Genomic DNA, 22,805 nt, shown 5'->3' with positions numbered 1-22,805 from the left:
CTTTCCATCCTTCAATTTTCTAAAATTTAATGCAGCAAGACAAATCTATTTATAGCACAGACTAACTTCATATGTTTCACTGCTGCAGAAATCAATAGTCCTTGGCTATGAAAACAAAAGAGAAGCCCTATTAATTCATTAGCAGGTCCAGGTTACATCTCACAGTGTGGTCAGTCTACATTAATACTCTCTGGAAGTGAATCAGAAAGAGTAGTCTCTGTAGTACACCAGATTGCAGTTGGCAGAGAAAGAAATGTTTTGATTTTTGGGATAAACATCTCAATTGCATTTCTAACAGAGCCTGTGACTGAAAGATGTAGGAGCTGAAGAAGTCAAAGGAAACCTTCTGCACCAGGTATGACTTCTCTTATCAGGTACTGGCATGCCTTCTTGATGGAGCAGTGAGAACATTTCTGCCCATTTCAATATACTTTAAAAAGCACTGAAACCTAGTGGAGCTCTTTCATAGTTCTGTCTTCCTGCACCTTTCCCAGATCTTCAAGTGAAAACTCTGTAGGTAATATATTAATTTCCTTCTGTTTTTATGCTGGTATTTTTCTATGGTAAGTATCTAATTTGAAGAGTGGCTACTTTCCTGAAGTGCCACCTCTGGGAAATTATGTGTTATGATTCAGATGGTAATTCTAAGGTTGGCAGTGAGCAAGGGAAGTAATGTATACTTAGTATAATGATCGTTATTCTATTTTTCAGTCAGCAGATGTAAACTTCCTTGCTAAAAATCTATGCAAAGGCAACTGAAATCTTAATTTTCTGTTTCTTTTACTGTTTCAAAGATTAAAGCTAAAATCAGTTCTTATTTTTAAATGCCACTCACAGAAAATGTGATGAAATTATGTAATTCATGCATACAATTAAATACAGATCTGGATTTTAAGCAGCTATGATTGGTACTTCAGGAACAGAGTACTTCACGTGAGACACACATTCTGAAGCAAAAGTCAAACCCCTGGTCAAAAAACTCTTTGGGCAAATTTTTCTTTTTTCTTTGCAGTGTTTTAGTATCCCAATGGCACACCCTTCTAAATAGCACTGTGGTGAAGGTTTGGCACTCCCATCCTCCTGAGGGGCATATCAAGCTGGCTGCTGTGATGGGTATGACCATGGGGCATGTAGCCTTGTCCAGACATTCCTCTTCCAAGCAGACTCAACACATTTAGTCTGCTTTGCAGTAAAACTCAGACTGAGTATTTAGCCTACTGATTCTAGCCCAATAAGGTGAAAATAATAGGTTCACATAACCACTGCAGCAATCTTGTCTGCTTTCTAAAACATAAATCTGCAGTCCTTTTACAGATGACCAAGTCCAAACATAAAAATAAATTAAATAATGCATATATAAGTGAAAAATCGAAGTTTGTGGGGTTTTGTCATCTTTAAATACAGCCATGAAATATTGTCTACTAACACTTGTTAAATTAAGTATATTATGAATACTTTGTAGATTTTGTTCTCTTGATGATGAAAAACCTAGTGATTCATGTTGGATTGCTTTGTACAGGTTTATATGCTTTTACCACATATTGTTGCTCCTAAATTATGAAAATTCTGACCTAGAACAAGAGAAGATCCCTTGTGTAAGATGTAATTGGAACTACCAGCTGCTGTCTTTAGACTTATTGCTGTGTCATGGATTTGCAGAGCTCTTCTGTTGGAAAGTACTGCTGCCGTCTTATTTTGAGTTGTATTTTTCCACACTGACTTTATGACCAATTTCCACAACAGTAGTTTGGGCAATGTGTACAATATAGTGCTGAAATAGAAATAAATTTTGGTTAGAGAAATTTTTAAACTGGAAAATTATTAAAAGAAAAACAGGAACAAATTGAATATCAGATCCCAGACTACTAAATCCATCTTCAATGGAGAAATGTGCTGATCTTTGGGGAAGTTACCACCTGTAGCTGAGCTACCTGCAGGTCTTTCTACTTTTCTTGTCTTTCAGCCCAATCTTGTGTTGCAATAACAATGTATTGTGTTTCTGTAATTTCTGACAGTACAGTACCCTAATGCTTTAAATTGTATTTCTATGCCACTGACTTTGGTATCTTTTATTGAGTGAACAAATGCTATTTTCAATATTAGTAGAACATAAAAAATATGGAATTAAGATAAAACAGCATAGTATTTTTTTTAAAGTACGATAATTTCTTTGTTTATCCAGAAGAGGATATCTTTAAAGATACAGTTTTGTATTTGCTCATCTAAATTTTTTGCTATAATTCAGAGAATAATTTGGCCAAACTTTTTTAGAGTAATCAGGATTATTTTTATTATGAAATCTAGGCATAAAGAATAGCTGTGCCTTGCTTAACAGCCTTGCTTATTTATACTGTGGCAACCCAAGAACGACTTTCAGAACAGTTTGATATTTAAGTGTTCTCTATTAAGGAAAAGAAACAAATGCATATGAATCTGTAGCACTGGGTACAAAACTTGATGGTAAAGATAAAAAGTATAAATGGAAGCTTAATAGCAATAATAAGAATTTGTGAAGATGCATAAATTCCCAGTCTTGAGCAGTATTTTAGTAGTCAAAATACTATTCTTCAATAATTAAAACATTACTTGGCAGGTAATCTCAGAAAATTATTGTTGCAAACTAAAACCATAGTAATTTTATTTGTAATTTGCATGTCAAATTTACAGAAAAGAATATTTCAGCATATTTAACCTGAAAAGAAAATGGCCGAGCAATTAGGAAGGAGCCTCAGCCTCAGAGCAATATGCATGTCTTCTTGCATATATTTAATTCTTCACAGTTATATTTCATTCACAGAAGAAAATATGTAGCATGATACATTTGATATGTAAAGATTTTCAAATGGGTTGGTATGCAAAAGTTTTCAAAAACCTGCTTTATGCCTTCATTTTGAGTGAATTGCTCTACAGGTTCTCTCCTCAAGCACAATCCTTTGAATTTCTCAATAAACAAGGGTCCATGGGACAAAAGGATGGGGCTAGAGGTGTGGCTTCCCAAATCCCTTGCTGGTGGTTCCCTGACAAGTCCCAGTTTTATAAATTAGAAATCTGGTCATTTCACATTATTACCAAAGCAATGCCAGCTGTCTCCCCTTCAAGATATTTTGAAGCTTTTTCATAATTCTATTTGTAACATTACTGCAGAAAGGCACACATAACTGATGATGGTAATAAAAATATTGCCTATGATTTACTAAAAAAACCTAGATATTGGTCTCCTTTGAAACAAAAATCTTTAGACTCAAAATCAAAGTAAAGCTAAAATATCTTCGCTTCTAAATTTCCAGTCAAAAGCAAAAATAATATACAAGGAAGTGCCTCTTCTGTGGATGTGTACAGCATTTATATAAGATAAGCTCCCTCTTATCTTTGGCTTACAAGTGTTTTGCAGTTGCCTGTTGTAATCATAAACAGGAAATTTGTGTTGTAAAAAAGGGAAGTTATGGGAGAAAAATGAGACTTACGGGAGATGTTTTTTTTACTTCATATTGATGCTCATATTCTTCACACATATTTTCCATAGCATCCATCTAAATTATTTGCTCAAAATGAACATGAGAAATACAGTCACAAAGAGAACCACTGGATGGAGCTGTTTGTTGTGACTTTTATTTTACTTTGGGATATTAAACACCTGTAGGTGCAAGCAAAATATCCTCAGGGAAAAAAGAAAAAAAAGAAAAGAGATTGGGGTACAAATGACACATAGAGAAAATTAATCAGAGCCCTGGATCTAAGTAGGCAAACTCCCTCGACCTAATTAGGCAAACTACAGAATGGAGAGATCTTGACTGAAGGAGACAGGATGGAGTATACTAAGAAACTGTGAATAAAGCTGAAAAGTAAAATTTCCCTCATCATTGCAGTAATATGCTATTCAGGTCTCTCACGAGATGTTGAACGCTTAAGAGATTATGTTTGCATGTAATTTTCTCTTCTGCCTTTAAAAACAATACAACACTTGCAATTTAGTGAAACAGACATTATTTATTTATAACTGAGAAATGAATGATAGGAACAACAAAGAATGATACCTTTTCAAAACAGCACTAAAACTTCACTTCACTAGGCTTGCTCATCTTTTCTTCAGATGCAAGTTTACTAACTGAAGTGTAAGTTGTTTAAAATAAAAAAGCAAAATCTGTGAAACGCAGCAATAAACTCTTAGTCATGCACTCATTTGTACTTTGTGAAATTTAGACTTTTATATTTCTAACACTTGGAAATGTTAGAATGATTTCTAAGCTCATGAAAGTGGTGGTGGTGGTGTATACAGGGAGATCTAATACCTTTATTCATTTATTTCATCCGTCACAGAGCAAAATGTGGGAAGGTAGTTGTTCTGAAAAATAAAGGAAAAATCCTAGCAGAACACTTAGACAAATTCAGTTTATTGGTTCTTTCCTAGAGTTATTAAAAGTCCCAAGAATTAAATGAGAAACTTTAAATCATTATTCTTAAAATGGCAAGTTAATTCCCACCACAATCAATACTGCAGCTTAAAAAAAGGTGTGAAAGAGCAAGTACTGAAAAATAAAACTATTCAGAGGATAGTTCAAAAAGGTGTTAATAGTAATTATGGATGAGAAAAACTAAACCCTAAAACCAGAGAGCTTTCAATTGAAAACATCTAATGCTTTTTTTCAGGAAAAATGAAATTAAAATAAAAAATAACCTCATTAAGGGATTAGCATCAAGCTATTGAACCTCAAAAATATCATAATTATTGTTCGTATGATTATTGCACCTTTTGATAAAAAGGAGTCATAAAACATAAGATGACAAAAGTGAAAAAAATAAGCCTTTGAAGAGATCTATAAAATATTTATTGAAATTCCTTCTGTGTACTCAAGAAAGTACACAGGGCTAGTGACAAAGATTAAATGTTCAGCATCTACATTGAGATATGTTCAGGTTTTAATGTACTGAATATTGATTGTGTGATGAGTCCTAGAATTTTGTTTCCTGCAGTTTCTCACAAGGGGAGGGAGAAATGAAAACATCGCAGAAGATTCATGTGCATAAAGTAGGGTGTTAATGGCTTTGTTGAAAGGAGAATCTTCTCTTCAGTCTGTGCACGTCACTAATAATGCCTAAAAGCCATCAGAATTGCTGAACTTTTTTGTTCATGAGGGTTGAGAAGTATGAGATTCACTTTATGGTTACTTTTCGAATGGGAGCTTCCATATAAAATGTTGGGTTCTAAAGGAGACTCTTAAGAAAAGGATTATTCTTTTGCTTTAGGTCACCTTTTTAGCACTTGGGAAGTAAAACATCTGTTTCAATAAGAATATACAGTTCAAGAAAATGAATAACTTGCATGTCTTGCAAATAACAAAAGTATGAGAAAACTTGTAGTTCATCTCAGGCTGATATTCCTGGTACAGTCACAGAGCTTTACCAACACAATACCCTGGCATCTATGATCCATTCAAATAAAAAATCTTGCAAGATCTACAATCTTGACATTTTCTCCAGCTTAATAATTGAAATGATGTGAAAAAAAAAAAAAAAATGGGCAGCACCCTCACTTTGAAGAAGTAATTTATATCTGGTAAATCCATTGGCAAAGAACTCTGTTCTGCAAGCTGTTGCTCTCAAAGCTGCAAGTTGAATTTGGCCTGCATGAGTGCTTCAGGCCATCTGCAATTTTTTAGTCACTGGATCTTGTCTCATCTTCCAGGAATCATTTGAACTCTGCAAAATTATCTTTTATGGTTGAGCAGACATCAGGCCTCATGGTAGTCTGCTATCACAGGAGGTAGATGGGGAGCTTGCTTGTAGTAATCACGTGTTGTTTCCACTGCACCCCATCCACAATGTCCTGTTTTTCCCTTGTGCCACAGCCAAGGTGATTTTGTAGGACAGGGACTTAGAAAGTGATGCTGCTAGAAAGTGACACTTCTGGGTGGTTTAAAAGATGACAAATCTTACAGCCTGACACAGCTGGAGGGAGCAATCCTATGAACAGAAATGAGAATTAGAAAATGTCGGTTGACTAATTCAATAAAGTAGGGAACCTGCACAAATCATAAAAAGATTAATTGGAATTCTATTTATTGTTGTTTTCTTAATTTTAAAAAGTAGAGTTCTTTTTATCTTCTAAGATTTTTAGATAAAGAATTTAAAATTTTTCCAGATGTTGACATGCAAATAATGGCACTCAGTATACTGTGGCATACCTATGCACAATCCTTCCTGTTCTGACATGAACAATATTTTCACAGGTAGGAAAGTGATCTGTTCACTCACGTCTGTTTCCATATACCAGATTTGAAAAATCGTGACTGAAAATGTATTTCCAACACGGAAATTAAGCTAAAAGTAATTTTTTAGAGGGAAAAACCTCTACAGGAAAAGGTTTTTGCTGTTTCTGACAATGAAGGACATCACTAAGCCAAGTTTATTCTCTTTAGTCAAAATTAAACTAGAATAGCAATTCCAGTAAGGCTTGCTGATTTTTCTACAGAAAATGCTTTAAGCTATTTCAATTAAGGTTCTGGTGAGCAATAGTCAAAAAATAAGAAAGAAATAGTAAAAATTTTGTTAGAAATTCCATGGGGAAAATATACTCATAGGTTTGTGGTGGAATAGTTCTATATGCTGACCTACAGTCTACACAGTCTGTAACTGTGTGTCCACAGGTCCTGTGCATGGGTGGAGAGGTACAAACCCCTTATCTTAAAGATCTTCTCACTGGCAATATCCTTGCAGTGTAGTCTTCCAGCTGAACTGTTCTGTAATCTATTTCAGCCACAATTTTCTTGTCGATCAACTGAAAAAATACATCTTTGTCCAACTGGCTTTTTTTGATTAAGTGGCTAATGAGTAAACAGCTATTCAGTAAACAGTTGAATTTTCAGACTCTCAAACCAAACTGAATACTTCAAAATGGCTTCAATCACTTTCCCTGAGAGAGGCATACATTTGTGCCAGGAGCTGAATGCAGCTCTCAGCAAAATAATGAAGTGATGTAAAGTTACAGCACTTGCTAACTCCATCAGTCACACCTGCACTGAAATGACCCATTGCTCAACCATGCAGAGATCTAAATGTCTGAAATATATCTGAAATATCTTAAATGTCTTAGATATGTCACTCATTTTTTGATAAGTCCTCCTGGCAAGCAGGAAAACATTGTGCATATTGATGATTCCTTTATTCCACAGGCTACAATTTACTTTTTCTTATAATTAGGAAAATGGGATAAACAAACAGTATGTGACTCATGTTGGCTATTGAAGGCTTGTAATATTGGTGCTTCCTTTACTTGAGCTGTTCAGCCTGAAAAAAAAAGAGGACTTGAGTGTTTAATTCACTTTTCTATGTTCAACTTCTCTCAGATGATCATTATTAAAGAAAAAAGAAAAAGGAAGCTGATGAAATAAAAAAAAAAAAAATCCAGCAGCCAAGAATAACAGTTTTTAATCAGGTTTCTGTAGACATACATAAAACAGGAAGAGCCAGAAAAAGGGAAGTTTCCTTCTGTCTCATATCACAATGCAACTGAGAAATCAAAGAAGTCTAGACGTTTTATCATTCCTTCTCTGGTGACTTTTATGCTATAATGCATAGTTTAGAACATAACATTTTGTAATTTTTATAATTTATTTACAAATCAAGATATTTATATTATAATTAGTCTGAAGAACATGACTCTATTCAGGATGAATATTTTAAATAATCAAAATGATATATACTCTTTCTTCATAGACTGAGAATAATTTGAAAATATCTACATTCACACATAGTATAAAGACCTACAGTATAAAGTTAAGAATCACCTCACTCTAGACAAATTAAATGGATTAAATCCCATTGTTTTTCCTGAATCTGTGTTTAGCATAGTTTAGCAAATTTTGTAAACATTTCCTGAGTCATCAGCCTGTATTTATCAACGTGTATTTATTTACTACAGAATGGTAGATATTCATGAAAGCTCTGGAAAGGAACCCAAAGAGCTGTGCGACACATCTTCCTGTTGATGGTAAGCTATTCAGTATAGCATTCATATTCATATCCAAATTCAAGAAAACTGACAATGAAGGATTACAGAAATGTTATGCAAATAAGTGACTGGGTGGTAGTAGGGAACGTAAAGGTCAACATATACAAAGAAAAAGTAAGACAGGCAAGGGAAACATCTCCTTGCCTCCAAGTCTGCCTTTATGCATGCAGTGGTGGTCTTGTATTTTTCCTCTGCAGAGCATTCCTGGTGTTTCGACACATAGTTTCACATCAACGAAGGCTCAAGAATGGCTGTGAAAGTAAAACAAGTTAGAGTGATTCAGAAAGCAATAGGTCACAAAGCAAAAAACCTGCCTGAGTATACTCAGCAGGGCCTCATCTTGAAAATGGTGTGCTGTTTGCTCCCCTTTTGTTAAAAGACATTATACCAGATCTTAAAAAGACACAAAAAAGAGCACTGAGGTTCACCCTGTACTGTTACAATCAATTGTAAAATGAGATAATTCTTTCTTACAATTCATCCTTTGGACAAGAACATCTGAAATTCAAATTTCTGGGGAAAGTTTTACTTTCTTTTTCCAGTAACACTTCCTGACTTCGTCTTAGAGAAGTCTTAGAGAAAGAACTTGATGTTCTTATTTCTTTCTCTTTTAAAGAAAGTAGGAGACTAGATGATTCATTTTTCTGTTACTTATCTAAAGTCCTTTGCATAAACTATTTAAAGCTAATATTACATTTGTGACGTTTTTGAAGTAAAAATTAGTCAAAAAAAGTTAAACACTACTAACTCAAATACTAGAGCTTGGAAGAAGAGAGCAAGGAATGCAAGATCAGTTTGAAAAGTAACCTAGTAGATTTGACTGGTGTAAACTATGCTGTCATTCATACTTCAGAAAGGACAGAGTCAAGCATTAAGGATTCTGGAAATTTAAACTGAAAATTGCACCTCCTTGCCACCAAAGGGAAAAAAAAAAAAAAAAAAAAAAAAAAAGAGAGAGGTTAAAATAGCAGTCAACTGTTACTTTTACACTTACAAAGATATCTCCTTAGAGAGTACAGCCCTGTTTTCAGCTTTTCTGCTACCATCATAAAAAACCTCAAAACCAACAAACAAACCCAAACCAAAAAACATAAGTGAGAAATGCCGTGCTGGTATTTCTGCACTTCCATGTGCAGTTGTATTAAAAATGTGTTAACCATTCTGTTCCAGACTACCACATCTAATTTCAGCTTTTTTAACAGTATCAGACAAATGCATGGTCTATGCTCTGGAAATTGCATGGGAACATAATCTTTTATTCAAAGTTTAAAACATAACTATTCAAGTTAATTATTTTTTTATAAACTTGGTGAAAAACTTGACATTGTTGTAAAACAAATAGAATGATTCTGTCTTGGGTATGAATATGTGTCTTTTGGTCACATGAAAACCTGTGGCTGCCTATCTAAAGACACCACTGGCCCCACAGCATTTCAGTGAAAGTAAAATAGCCATTCATGTTATTCTGTAATATACTTTGGTTGCTATAATTATATATAAAGAAGAATAAAGAATACCAAATCATTTTTCATTTAATATATAATAGCTATATCAGAAATAGCTATCAAACCAAAGTGTGCTGACTTGATGTTAAAGTAGAGCGATCAGGAATTGTTTTTAGATAACTCATATTTTTGCAACATCTGCAAGCCAAGGAAAGAGAGTTTCAGATTAAATAAGAGAAAAGAAGATTCTGAAATACTGATTCTCTAATATAAATTTTAATATAATAGAAAAAAGTGAAGACATGACCACACTGCTACTTCAAAATGTAATTCTGATTGTGTACTATTGCATTCTTGTATTTTTAGTCAATTTAATCTTAATTCATATTTTTGTTCTTGTTTTACTCTTCGTCATGAAAATAGGTCAGCTTTATGTCACCTTTATTTCTTACATGAAAATAAAACATTCATTTCTTCCCATTTTTATGCACTTTGACATTTCTAAATGATGAACAGTGGTTTCACACAGACTAGTTCTAATTCCTATGCTGAAATTAACTATTCAGGGTCTCTTCCAGCTACCTGGCATGGGTACAAAGGGTACGTGCTTTTGTTTTTGTGTCTGGACAGCTGTGGTTATTGCTGATGATGTCCAGTTCTATCTGTTTGTCATAATGATATGCATACTAAATAACTAAATATTCACAATTAAGCATCAAAAATTCCCATTGAAATTCCAGAGATTTTTAATGTAAAAAATGTGTTCAATAGGTATTATTATACACATAATTTTCTTCAGAATATCTCCTTTTTACTATTTATGTTTATTGTTTTTCCTCTTGAAAAGTCTGTATTTTAAAAATTTATAGTAATTTGAATTCTTAATTCCTGGGTGCAAATGTGGTTATAAATGTCATTTTGTCTGTCATTTGTTGTGTTTTATTCTTAGTGCTGTTTTATTCATTAGCTAATCCATTGTGTGTGTTTCTGTGCAATGTCATTGCTATGAGCTAAAACAATGCTTTCAGAGTTAGAAAATAACCAGGGTATGTATTGATTGAAAAAGTAAACTCTTCTTATTTTCTGTGACTAGACAGTAAATGAAGAGTGATTTTAGGTGTGGTTTGTTTTGTTCTGGGTAGAACAGTTGATGTCTTGTGTCTGAGCCTCACTTAGCAGGAAATCTCCCCACTAGCAACTTAAAAGCATTTTATGGTTCTAATGTTAAGGTTAGTTTCCTCCTTCAAAGGCTAGGCAGATGCTGTGAGTCTGGATGATGCACGTCAATACTCTTACAGCAGATTTTTTTCTTTTTCTGTAATAACTGAGTCCTAAATATTGCTGTTGTTGTTGCTGCTGCTGTGATTTTCTTGTTTGGGGGTTTTTGTTAGTTTGTTTATTTTTGTTTTGTTTCCTTGAATGGGCATCATAAACATTTGTTTATTTTTATGGTGTCTTATAGACATTTTCAGAGTTCATGGGCCAGACTAATCTGAGTGCAGACAGATTGAAATGACCTTGTGTACCATGCATTTTCCATTTGCACAGCTGGTTGAGAAAAACGCTCTGACTGAGGACCTCTTACAGATCATGGCAATCAAACATGTGAGCTGGGCCCCAGGATATCCTGAGGCTAAAAGAAAGAATTCCTGAGAAATTTGCCTTGGAGTGATTAAAATAAAATGTTTGCAGAGAATTACTTTCCCAGTGAAAAGGTAGATTTACTGGTAATAGCGCTTGACAGGCATTTGCTTTTGCCAGTGGTTATGAACCTGTAACATATGGCCAGATGCACTCACTTTGCATTCACTTGCTACAATGATTGAAAAATTAATTTTGAAATCCAAAGACCTGCAACTGGCACCTTTCTAATGATGAGTGATGTGGCTATACAAAATTGTCAAAAAAAATTCTTGAATTCTGGTCTTCTGATTCATGTCTTTATGTTTACTGAAATATTGCTTTTTACAGTGTCACTCTGTATATTACCAAAATGATTCTGCTACTGTTCATGGAAGCTGTGCTTTTATGTTTTTAATTAGAATAAATTGCATTACATCATATTGGAATTTACACAGGAGAGACTGAGAGCAATGCATCTTGGGTAAAGATATTCAGTATTTAATCAGTCCATAGTAAAAGTACATAAAGAGCTTAATTCCCTAAGTTTACAATCCAGTTGTTAATCATCAAAGCTATTCAGTTTTCTTGATTTCTTTATGCTTTTCCAAAACAACATCAAATATTTCCACTTATTTTAATTTCAGTTCTATTTCCTCACATGAGTAGAAGAGTGAATATGATCTGAGGTTCTTTTTGCCATCGTAGTGTTATTACAGGTGTTATTGTTATCCTAGGTAAGACTCTTGGACTCCTGCTTTGAGTAAGATAGTTTTACATATTGAACTGAGAATAAACAAAGAGGAATAATGTCTATACTCAAACCATAATGGAAATCTGTCATGCTCTGGTAGTAGAAAATAAGGATTCTCCCTAACATGAATGCACCTAAGATTAATGCACTAAAGGTAAGATTAATAATCTGAATTTCTATGCTAAGAAGGCAAGGTACCACTGTAGCATCATCAACTCCTGCCCCAGGTTGCCTAGACAGCTACTGAAGATTTATGCCATCCCTGAACTTTGCAAGGAAATGCAACAGCATGACAGGAATCAATTCTCCAGAAGAGGCCAGGGACACTGGATAGCAATCTGGAGCCTGAGTCAGTACGATACCATGGCAGAGAAGGGAAAACACCTCCCTGGAATGCACAGTCCTCTGTTCTAGGAAGCCTTGGCAATGCCTGAGCTGGAGTGCTTTGTCCCGTTCACCAAGGGAGAATGGGCAGAGCTTTAGGAAATGTGATATGTGTTGGGTTTTCATGGCCAGGTTTCAGTAGTGTGAGGGCTACAGGGTTGGCTTCTGTGAGAATCTGCCAGAAGCTTCCTCCACGTCCAACAGATCCAATGCCAGCTGGCTTCAAGATGGACCTGCCACTGGCCAATCAGAGATGCTGGTTAATGCCTCTCTGATAACATATTTAATAAGAAAAAAAAAAGTTGTTGTGCAGATGTAGCTGTGGCCAGAGAAGAGCAGGGGGAGAATAAGTGAGAGGAGCAACTGTGGGGGCACCAAGGTCAGTGGAGAAGGAGGAGGAGGAGGAGATGCTCCAGGTGCTGCAGCTGAGACTCCCCTGCAGCCCATGGTGAAAACCATGGTGAGCAGCTGTGCCCCTGCAGCACATGGGGGACAGAGATCCACTGTGGAGGAGACCTGCGCTGGAGCAGCTGGATGCTCAAGAGAAGGCTGTGGATCTGTGGAAAACTGGTGTCAGAGCAGGTTCCTGGCAGTGACCTGCAGACCCATGGAGAGAGGATCCCATACTGGAATAGGTTTCCTGGTAGGACTTGTGACCCTGTGGAGGACCCATGTTGGAACAGGTTGTGCAAGAAGGACTGTATCCCATGGAAGAGTCACCTATGTTGCAGCAGCTCATGAAGAACTGTATCCCATGAGATGGACTCATGTTGGAGAAGTTCATGGAGAGCTGTCTCCTGTGGACAGTTCTGGAGCAGTGGGAATGGTCTTATCTGTAAGCAGCAAGAGAAATAACCTGTGATGACCTGACCTAATCTCCATTCCTTGTCTCCCTACACTGCAGACTGCAGGGGTAGGAGGTAGAGCTGGGAAGGAGGGAGGGGTGGGGAGAAGGTGTTTTAAAGATTTATTTTACTTCACATTATCCTGCTTTGATTTTGTTCGTAATGAATTCAAATAATATCCCCAAATCAAATCTGTTTTGCCTGACATGGTATTTGGAGCATGACCTCTCCTAGTCCTTACCTCAACCCATGAACCCTGCATTGAATTTTCTCTGCCCTGCCCAGTTGTAGAGGGGAATGATAGAATGGCTTTGGTGGGTTCTTGGTGTCCAAAAAAGGAAATCAAATAAACTATGATTCTTTAGTTTGAAACAGGAAGGGAGACATGAGTGCAGCTTCTTGAGACTCCAGATATAAGGCATTACTATATTTATTTTGGCACAAAGATTTTGTCTGTGTTTTAGTACGTCCAAATTGATGTGAAGTATACATACTATACAGTAGTTTACTATTAAACTCAAGGTTTATTTATCCTAAATGCACATGCCTGTGAATAGATTCATATTATTTCCAAAAATTACATTTTTTCTATCAAGTCATCAAAAAGTGAGGGCACTGTATTTTATTTATTCAGAGATCTTAGTATCCTACTTTTCTGACTGCTAACAGCTCCAAATGCCACTCAGTTGTAATAGAAGCTACTAATAAAGATCAGAATTTTAAAAAATATTTTGGCTGTGGAGTGAAAATTAGACAGTCATTATGAAGGTGGATGTGGGAAGACAAAGAGTGAAGGAGAGAAAATGTGAGATTCAGCAATGTTCTGACAAGAAAGTGATTGTGTAGGTGGACTTCTGGAGGCTTGTCTGAATACTACCTGTGCAGTGGGCTCCTGATGGGAATGACAGAATTCATTTCAGTGTCTACCATGAGAAGGGCAAAGAAAAAGAAGGAGAGAGAAAAAAAACAAAAAAGGCTTAGTTCATTAATCAGCTTGTTAGACAAGAGGATCTGCTCTATAATGAGCTGCCTCTGAGATCTACAGAAAGATTTGGAAATAGTTTTACTAAAGAAGACTGATAGCTTAATATGAAATGCAGCACACTGGGCATTTTGTCACTAAAATATGACGGCCAGAATTTGGGTGCTAGTAATATGACATTTATTTGGTGCTATAGTGTTGCATAAAATAGTCATGATACAAAAGATTATTTCAGGAAACTACCAGTAGAATTAAACAGGCGGTGATTTGGTCACTACTTAAGTCTACCCTTGACACTCTTGAGAAGTCAGAGTGAAGGTAGGCACACTTCCATTACATGTGGTCATTCTGAGCTCTGAGCTATTCTGCTCCCAGAGTAACTGAGTATGTATGCAAGTCTGAGAGATGAACACTGGAATTATCTTAAGAGTTCTTTATAAAACTGAAAATGTGATGTAATAAAATATATATATGCACATATATATATGTTGCATATACATTGACTCTTAAAAAAATTATATCCATGTAGAACACTATATATTTGGTAACTGAACATGCACAAATATTTTTCATTCAAGACTAACAAAGATTTTTCAACTACATTTTCTTTTTAGATATTGTATAATAGCCTATATTGTATTATGTGAACTGATCTTTGTGATTACAGAGGGATGATCATACAATCTTGCTGATGTACAAGCAAATTGCCAGTTCACTAAGCTTCATGAACAACACTGACTGTGTGTGAATGAAAGCCATTTTTCAATGGAACAAGCAAATATGGAAAGCACACCTCCAATTTAGATGGAGTGGAATTACAGATACTGAAAGGTACTAGACGGCTACATTTCTTTTAAGGTAGAAGTGGACTTTGAAAATATACTGTCACATCCTAGCACCTGAGATAATTTAGACTGTGGGGTACAAACAGACACTGTTTTCAGAGCATTAATCAGGGAACTGATTATCAGGGAATAGCAACAGTGAAAATTTGTATCTGTGTCTTCCCAACTAAAGATTTTTCTTTTATGCTATAATGGAAGTTTACGTATCATTTTTGCTTAGAAAAAAAATTCCCACAAAGAGATAAAGTTACTAACACTTGGTATAGCTACGTACTCAGAGCAAAAAAAATTTTTTTCAATAAAACATGTTGAAACACTTTTATAGCATGAGATGGTCATTTGTAGATGCAGCCTTTTTCATTATTAAATGCCAGAAGCTACATAAGTGGAATTTTTACTCTTTGGTTATTCATTCCAGTATCAGCCTTGTCATCTCTTGCCTAGCTTTCCACCACATTTTAACTTTCAGCTCAGAAGTATGGTGCTATAAATGCTGACAACTGCAAGAGAGAAATGTATCAGGGTTGTGCGGCAAGATTTTGGTGGAGGAGAGCTCCAGAGGAAATGCCAGGAACTTCCCTCAGTTCTGACAGAGCCAATGTCAGCTGGCTCCAGGACAGACCACTGCTGGCCAAGTCTGAGTCCATCAGTGATGGTGGTAGTGCCTTTGGGATAATGTAGTCAAATATGGGAAGAAGGAGGGAGAGGAAGTGCTCCAGGTGCCAGGGTAAAGTTCTGTGCTGTGCAGGGAGCTCAGGACCATAAGGTCTCCCTTAACCCTAGAGAGCATGAAGAAATAGCTTCAAGGGAGGATTGCATGGAGTCAGCCCCACATTTAGTAGGACTTCATCGCAATCAAAGTGCCAGGCTCTGTGGATGATCCTGGCTGAAAGCTGTGTGTGCTGAGCATTGCATGTGACAGTCCATTATCCCAGTGGCTCTTAGCCTAGCTGAGAGAGCAGCAGTCAATGGAAAGGTGATTGTTGGGAAATTCTGATATGTTTAAGCCACTACTGAATCCTTTTATCCAAAGCTGTATCACAGCTCTGTCAATCAATCTGTAGGACACCGTCTCTGTGCAATGCCTTACTGGACAGCTGTCTCTCTGTATCAAAGTGTTTCCTGAACAAAGACAATCTTTTGTACAAAATAGTGATGTCCTGAGTGTAAACCCTGTCTGCTTTGCAATACAAAACAGAAGTGATGACAAAACTGATGATTTAGTATCTGATGACTGCACAAAGCAGCACTGGGTTGAGGTGACCCTACACTGCCTTATAACTCATATGGTTTAGTGTCCACGAGTGAAACTGCTTCCTAAAAACAAAGCATGCTTTTCTTGTATAGAAGCATCACCCATAGAATCTACATATATATGTTTTAATTTTTCAGATTCACTTCCCATATGTTTAAGGAAGCTTGAAAATGCTGCTCTTTGCCACAGGGTTTCTGGCCATCCTGGCTGTGCTGGGAGAAGCAGTCTGTGAGGAGCAGCTGTGCAAGAGCTCTGGAATTGGCAAGGTGACACAATGAATGTGTAGAAATCACAAGAACTGGCCTGTCAGTTGAAAGACTCTTGCTCAGGTGCTTCCAAATACCACACAGCTCTCATCTTGGCTAGTTAGAAGTTATCATTAGATCTATCTGTTAATAGGATTTCTTTAGTATGACTTCCAGAAACTAGAAAAGTTAAGTATAGAGAAATTATTCTTCCACCCTAAAATATGGCTTATAATAAAAAAAATGGAAAAGAACTTTGTAATTTTTCGTGTCTCACAATTCTCTCTGTCTTGCCTTTCTAAGGAAAACATATAGCATTTTTAAAAAATACTTTGTCAAGTAAAGGTACCAGAGAAACACTTTGCTAAGCATTAAGAAAAACAAATCTTATTTATATTGAAAGCAGAATAAATCTTTATTGGTTCAATTTTGACTGTGATTATTCTGTAAAACAGGTTTAATTCTGTAAAACAGAATGCTGGCATGACAAGTACAAGAAAACATTCACCTGCTCTACTTAAACAGGAAAAAAATGATATGGATTTCAGTGCATGTTGATATAAATTATGCTAATTCATCCTTCAGAGGGATAATTTATTTATGTGACCATGTATTCAAAACTTCACTTGATGCATAAATACACTATTATGTACTGCAGATGTCCCTTGTGTCTGACAGCAGTGTAAAACCCAACAAATAGCAATTATCTGAGCAGATGCATTTTATGAATACAATGTAGGCCCTCAAATTTGAATACAAAATGAAATCTTTCACAGTGTTTTCCTAGTGGTTTCCTAGTCTTCTTCTTTTGACAGTATCATGGTAGGAAATTCTAAATTCTATACTGCAGATACTAATTGCACTAATCAGAAGTATAACATTGCACATGCTATTTTAGACTGTGCTTTGCAGGGAACACCTCTTTGGAAGAACAGGTTAAACTATAAAAATCTTAATAATTACTGGGACAAGGGTGGCAGTTACAAAGATAATCCACATTTAAATAAGACAGCGTTCAGCATTCAGACACTGCTAGCAGAGATTCCTCTAATGCTTAAGGACATACAGGAAAAAAACTTAATTGGAAAACAAGTTGAACTGAAGAGTAAGTGAAATATGTAAATCCGTTTTTATTCTTCTAATATAATCTCTTGAGTCTAGGTTGCAAATTGACATATGAAAATAAAGCTATAATCAGTAAAATATCAATATGCATATTTGACACTAAGTACAAGTTCTTGTATTTGAAGCAACTTGAGTATAAATGTCTCCAATAAGCACTTAATTTAAATTTAGGGAGGCAGCTCCTCTGCTAATTAGAAACTCATAGATTGGTAGAAGTGTAGCTATCAAACATTACTATAGTGCTTACAAATAACTAGTTCAGTAGTCATGTAATCAGCTCAAAGTTATACAAGCAGTAAAAGTCCATGTCCTCAGGGATTTCCTCAAATTTCCTTGCAGTTTTTTACTTTTGTTTTTCATGAAAGTTTCTACAAATCTTGAGTACTATGTATTAAACCGAATATAGAGAGCAGGAGTTTGTCTTCTCATGCTTAAGTATATCAGTATTTCAAGAAAAGCCACAGAGTACCTGTATTTAATGTGCAGAAATTCAACACATTAATCTACTCCTTAATCTAGTTTACTTTATTTTTTTTTTTGAGTAAAAAGTTTCAGAGCTTCAAGATGTGTAAAAAAGAAAAAACCATCAGATGCTGTCATAGGCAGGTATGCTGGTTTTAGCTGGGCTAGAGTTAATTTTCTTTACAGTGGCTAAAGCAGGGCTAGGGTTTGGATTTGTGCTGAGCACAGGGTTGGCAATACAGAGATGCTTTTATTATTGCTAAACAGGCCTTGCACAGAGCCAAGGTCTTTTCTGCTTTCCTACAGCCACACTGACAAGGAAGTTGGGGGTTCGCGGGAGGTTGGGAGGAGACTATTGGGACAGGTGACCCAAAGTGACCAAAGGGATATTCCAGACCATATGGCATGTTGTCAGTGTATAAAGTGGGGAAAGAGGGAAGAAGGGGAGGTATGGCATTGGTCAGCAGGGCATAGAGTAATTGCACTGTGCATTACTTGTTTTTTATTATTTACCTTTACTGCATTTTACAGTTATTTTCTGTTATTAAATTGTTCTTATTTCAACATAGAAGCTCCACTTGGATTCTCCTCCCCATTCCACTGGGTTGAGGGGGAGGAGAGGGCAGTATTGAGCAAGTGACTGAGTGGTGCTTAATCTCCAAATGGATTTAAAGCATGACAGCAGGAAACAGTTATTTACCTGCCTCTCATTTCCCATCATTTTCCTGTAGAAAGACAGCATAGATGTGGAAGGCAATAACATGTTAGAACTGACTTCCAAGCATGCTGTGTTATGTCTGCAGTTGAATTCAGCACAGTCTAAAAGGCACAGAATTTCTATTCATGTATACACAGGTGACATTCCAAGACACAGTGTGGTTTAGTGGTCAAGCAATGCACCTGTGGAACGCAGTGATGACAGTGCTTGCAAATAACTTTCCTTGAAGAGAAAGATCCACTACATTTGGCAAGGTCCATAATGAGAAACAATGACTCAGTTCCATTCACTATTAATCTCCCATGATGCAGTTACATGTCATAGTTATACAGGGAATATGCCAAATATATTTATGCATAGACATATATTTATATCTATATAATCTATATCTATATCTATACCATCTATATCTATATATAAATCATGTAGGGGCTGCAAAGGCTCTGGAAGGTCTGAACAGGAACAGTCAGCACTAATGTGGCTCTCTGGTTTGCTTGAATGTGCTTAAAAAAGTAAGAAAATTTTAGATTGCACACAGTTGAATAATTACATCTGAAAATGCATCTTTATATTCTAGTACTTAACTTTTGGTATACTAGAGAAAGAAAGAAAGAAAAGGAAAAAAGGTTTTGTTTTCCCTCACTTTTCGCACACTGGGCAGCATGTCTGAACTCATACATGAGTGGTAATGAAGTATTATGAAGCAGAGTTTGCTATAGCTTGTACTCTTTTAGGAGGAAAGGAAGCAGGGATAGAACTGAGTCTCCCAATCTTTAGCTCCTGAGACTGTGAAATTATACCCAGTGCTTTAATAATAATAATAATAAAAATAATAATAATATTGAAAAAAAACCTCTACACAGTCTGCATTTTAATATTTGGTTATACAATGATTGTATAACCAGGGGCACTTCATGAGCTACCTCTTGCCCTGAGTTTTTATGAGCTTCTGATTTCAAAATTAACTGCCTGCTTTTATTGCCTCTGTCCAAGGTAGGGCACATTCCTTGATCTTTGGAGATTTGTTCAATGTGGGTATTTTAACCTAAATCTTTAAGTGAGTTAGAATAATTTTGGACCTTCTTTCTTTATCAGTTAATTTCTTTTCCTTCACAGGTCATCCAGAGGCATATTTCATTCTCATGCAATTATGATTTGCATTCCTAGAAAAGTAAAAATAAACTGTGTCCCTCAAATATTAGAGGTAAACACTGCCATTTTCTTTGCAACAATTAGTGAATGCGAAATCAGATTGTGCTGTTATACTTCCCATAGGAATGCCAAATGGTGTTTTATGAATGTCATTAATATAATATGCAAATGGTCTGCTTGGCTTTTGCTCCTCTGTTTGGATTAACCTAGTCAATCAGTCAGATGTTGCTATGAGAAAGCTGATGAAAGCTTATCCAGTTGTTGAGAAGGTCAACGAAATGACAGACCCCTCTCTTTTTTCACTTGCCCTACAGCTAGAATACCATACATAGCAATGTTTGAATGACTAACTGAAGTCACCTGGGTATTGATAAGGGACTCTGAAGCAAGTTGTTATAAAATTTCCTATAACATACATTTATCATAATGTGAGCTATTATAAAAGAATTTAATATATTTGTGTTAATAAGGAGTGTTCAAATAAAATGGAGGATACTTATTGCAGGCTTTGCAGACAGAAAAATTGCTAAAAACTCCTTGTTGCATAAGACAGTGCTCACACAGAAGATAAAATCTCTAATTAGTGTTTGTTTATCTCTGGATAGCAATAGAGATCTCCATTGCAGGGGTGCTTGTAACAGCATCTTCAGCTGAATCAGGACAGATGTCTTGAATCGCTTTTTTACTTGATTTTTGTACTCCTGCTGTCCAAGGTCCTACATAACCTCTTCAGCAACACCTTTAACCCTTTACTATTGATTATATTAATCTTAATACAAAATATCTCCTTATTATAGTTATAAGCACATATATAAGTGTATATATAAAGTTATATATAAAGTTATATAAATATATAAGTATATATATATATAGTTATAAGTACATATATAAGTATATATAAAGTACAAAGGACTTATTTTATGATGCTGCATCTGCAGTAACAGTTTGTACTTACAGCTATCTATAATACAGCCAGTTCTACTATTTGGAATCACCTGAGATTCTCTGTGATAGTCCCAGTCTCCACCCAGGATATTAATCTGTATATTTAAACATAACAATTGGTTTATGCACAGCAGAAGCTGCCTAGGGAAATCTCTAGACCTTTCCGAAATTCCCAATTCTAGAGTTCCTGCAGCAATTAGTAAAAAACTTTGTTGTGAAGGAGACTGGGAAATATGTCAATCACCTTTTCATATCTCAAGCCAGTCCATTATATCTATTCAGTCTCTGTGCAGAGATCATCTGGGGAGTTCCTGGACCAGGCAAATAATACCTTAGTGCATTGGGTGTGTACACAGGCTTTGCTCTGATACCAATTGACACCACAATTATAACCATAGGGCAAATCTGAATTTGAATCTTATTTTTCCTTTATGGCTTGCATTCTAAATTATTATCACTGTATGTTTTCCACTTACATTTATGACATGGCAAAAGAAAATCCTTAGGTGAGAAATTATAAAACAATACTATAAGCTTTGGTCAGAATAATTTGAAAACCAAGTGGTTTAACATGTTGAAACTAAGAAAAGAAAGTCACACACTAAAAATATAATTAGATTTCATCAGTGTTTCCTTGCAGTGAGAGTCTAGCTGGGGATGCAATTACATCATGATGCTTCTGAGCTTTGTATTTCAATAATTTTATACTAAAATCTCTTCTTAGATGATTACATTATACAGAAATATCACCAAATGAATAATGCTTTTTAGAAGCTATTATTTCAGAAAAGCTTGAGTACTACAACTTTATTCAAAGGTAGATGACTTACGGATAGCTCAGCTAAGAAGAGTGCTAAGAAATTCTGGTTTAGCCTGCAATCTTTTTCTGATAAATATAATTCCTGTGAAATCTAAACCAACAATGTTATATTTTTAATATTAGATTTCAGTACTATATCTTAGTGGCTTTTTTATGGGAGAACTATTTCTTCTGAATGTCTGAACCTCTGGACTGAAGTATGCTTCCTTGTCTGTCTGAACTTCTACAAGGAATTCCTGCAAGAAGCAGCTTTGACTGAATTGTCTGAAATTTCCTTCAAAGTTCAAGGAAAATATGGCATTGAAGATAATATTTTCTTTGAAAGTAATCATCTATTGGTCAGTGAAATGCAGCAGCTGTGTTTTAGCCCCAGACAGCAGCTCAGCCCCACACAGCCACTCATTGAACCAGAACTGTGCAAATGAGAGAACTCATGGTTTGAGACAAAGACAATTTGATAACTAAAAAAAAAAAAAAACAAACACCAAAATACCAGAAACCATAGAAAAAATTCAAAGAGGAAAATATATTAAACCATGACAGACAAGTGATGCAAAAACACCCAAATGATCACAGCCTCATGCCCAAGCAGTCCCCAGATATCGGCAACCACAGATGACCTTCCTCATGGACAGCTTTATAATGGAGCACAATGCCATGAGGTATGGAATGCCCCTTTGGTCAGTTGGGTCCTGGCTGTGTCCCTCCCAACTCCTTGTGCTTCCCCAGCCTCCTCACTGGTGGGAGTGGGGTGAGGAGCAGAAAAAAACTTGCTCTGTGTCAGTGGTATCAAAAGCATCCCTATGTTATCAGCACTGTTGCCAGCACAAATCCAAAACACAGCCCCATACTGGCTGCTGTGGAGAAAAGAAACTCCACTCCAGCAAAAATCTGTACAACAGCTTATGAAATTCCTCATCAAGTTAAGATGGAGGGCCCTTCAGTAAGAGAGCTGACCCAGCATGACTCCTGGAATCTGTCTTGTCTCTACATCTCTTGTTCTGCTGCAGTAAAACCTTTCTAAATTGCCTACAATCCCAGTAGCCTATTTGCTCCAAGGCCTCTTAGTTTTGTCTTCAGAAGTGAGTAGGCATACAGTGTTTGTTGTCTTAAATTGCTATGAGAGTCCAATTCCAAATAGCTCATTTGGCACAAACTGATGTGTTATTTATTTCCTCACAAACAAGATATTAATCCATT

This window comes from Pyrgilauda ruficollis, unplaced genomic scaffold (assembly GCF_017590135.1).
Source record: "Pyrgilauda ruficollis isolate IOZ18807 unplaced genomic scaffold, ASM1759013v1 scaffold109, whole genome shotgun sequence".
Classification (NCBI taxonomy): Eukaryota; Metazoa; Chordata; class Aves; order Passeriformes; family Passeridae; genus Pyrgilauda; species Pyrgilauda ruficollis.
This window is presented reverse-complemented; position numbering follows the sequence as displayed.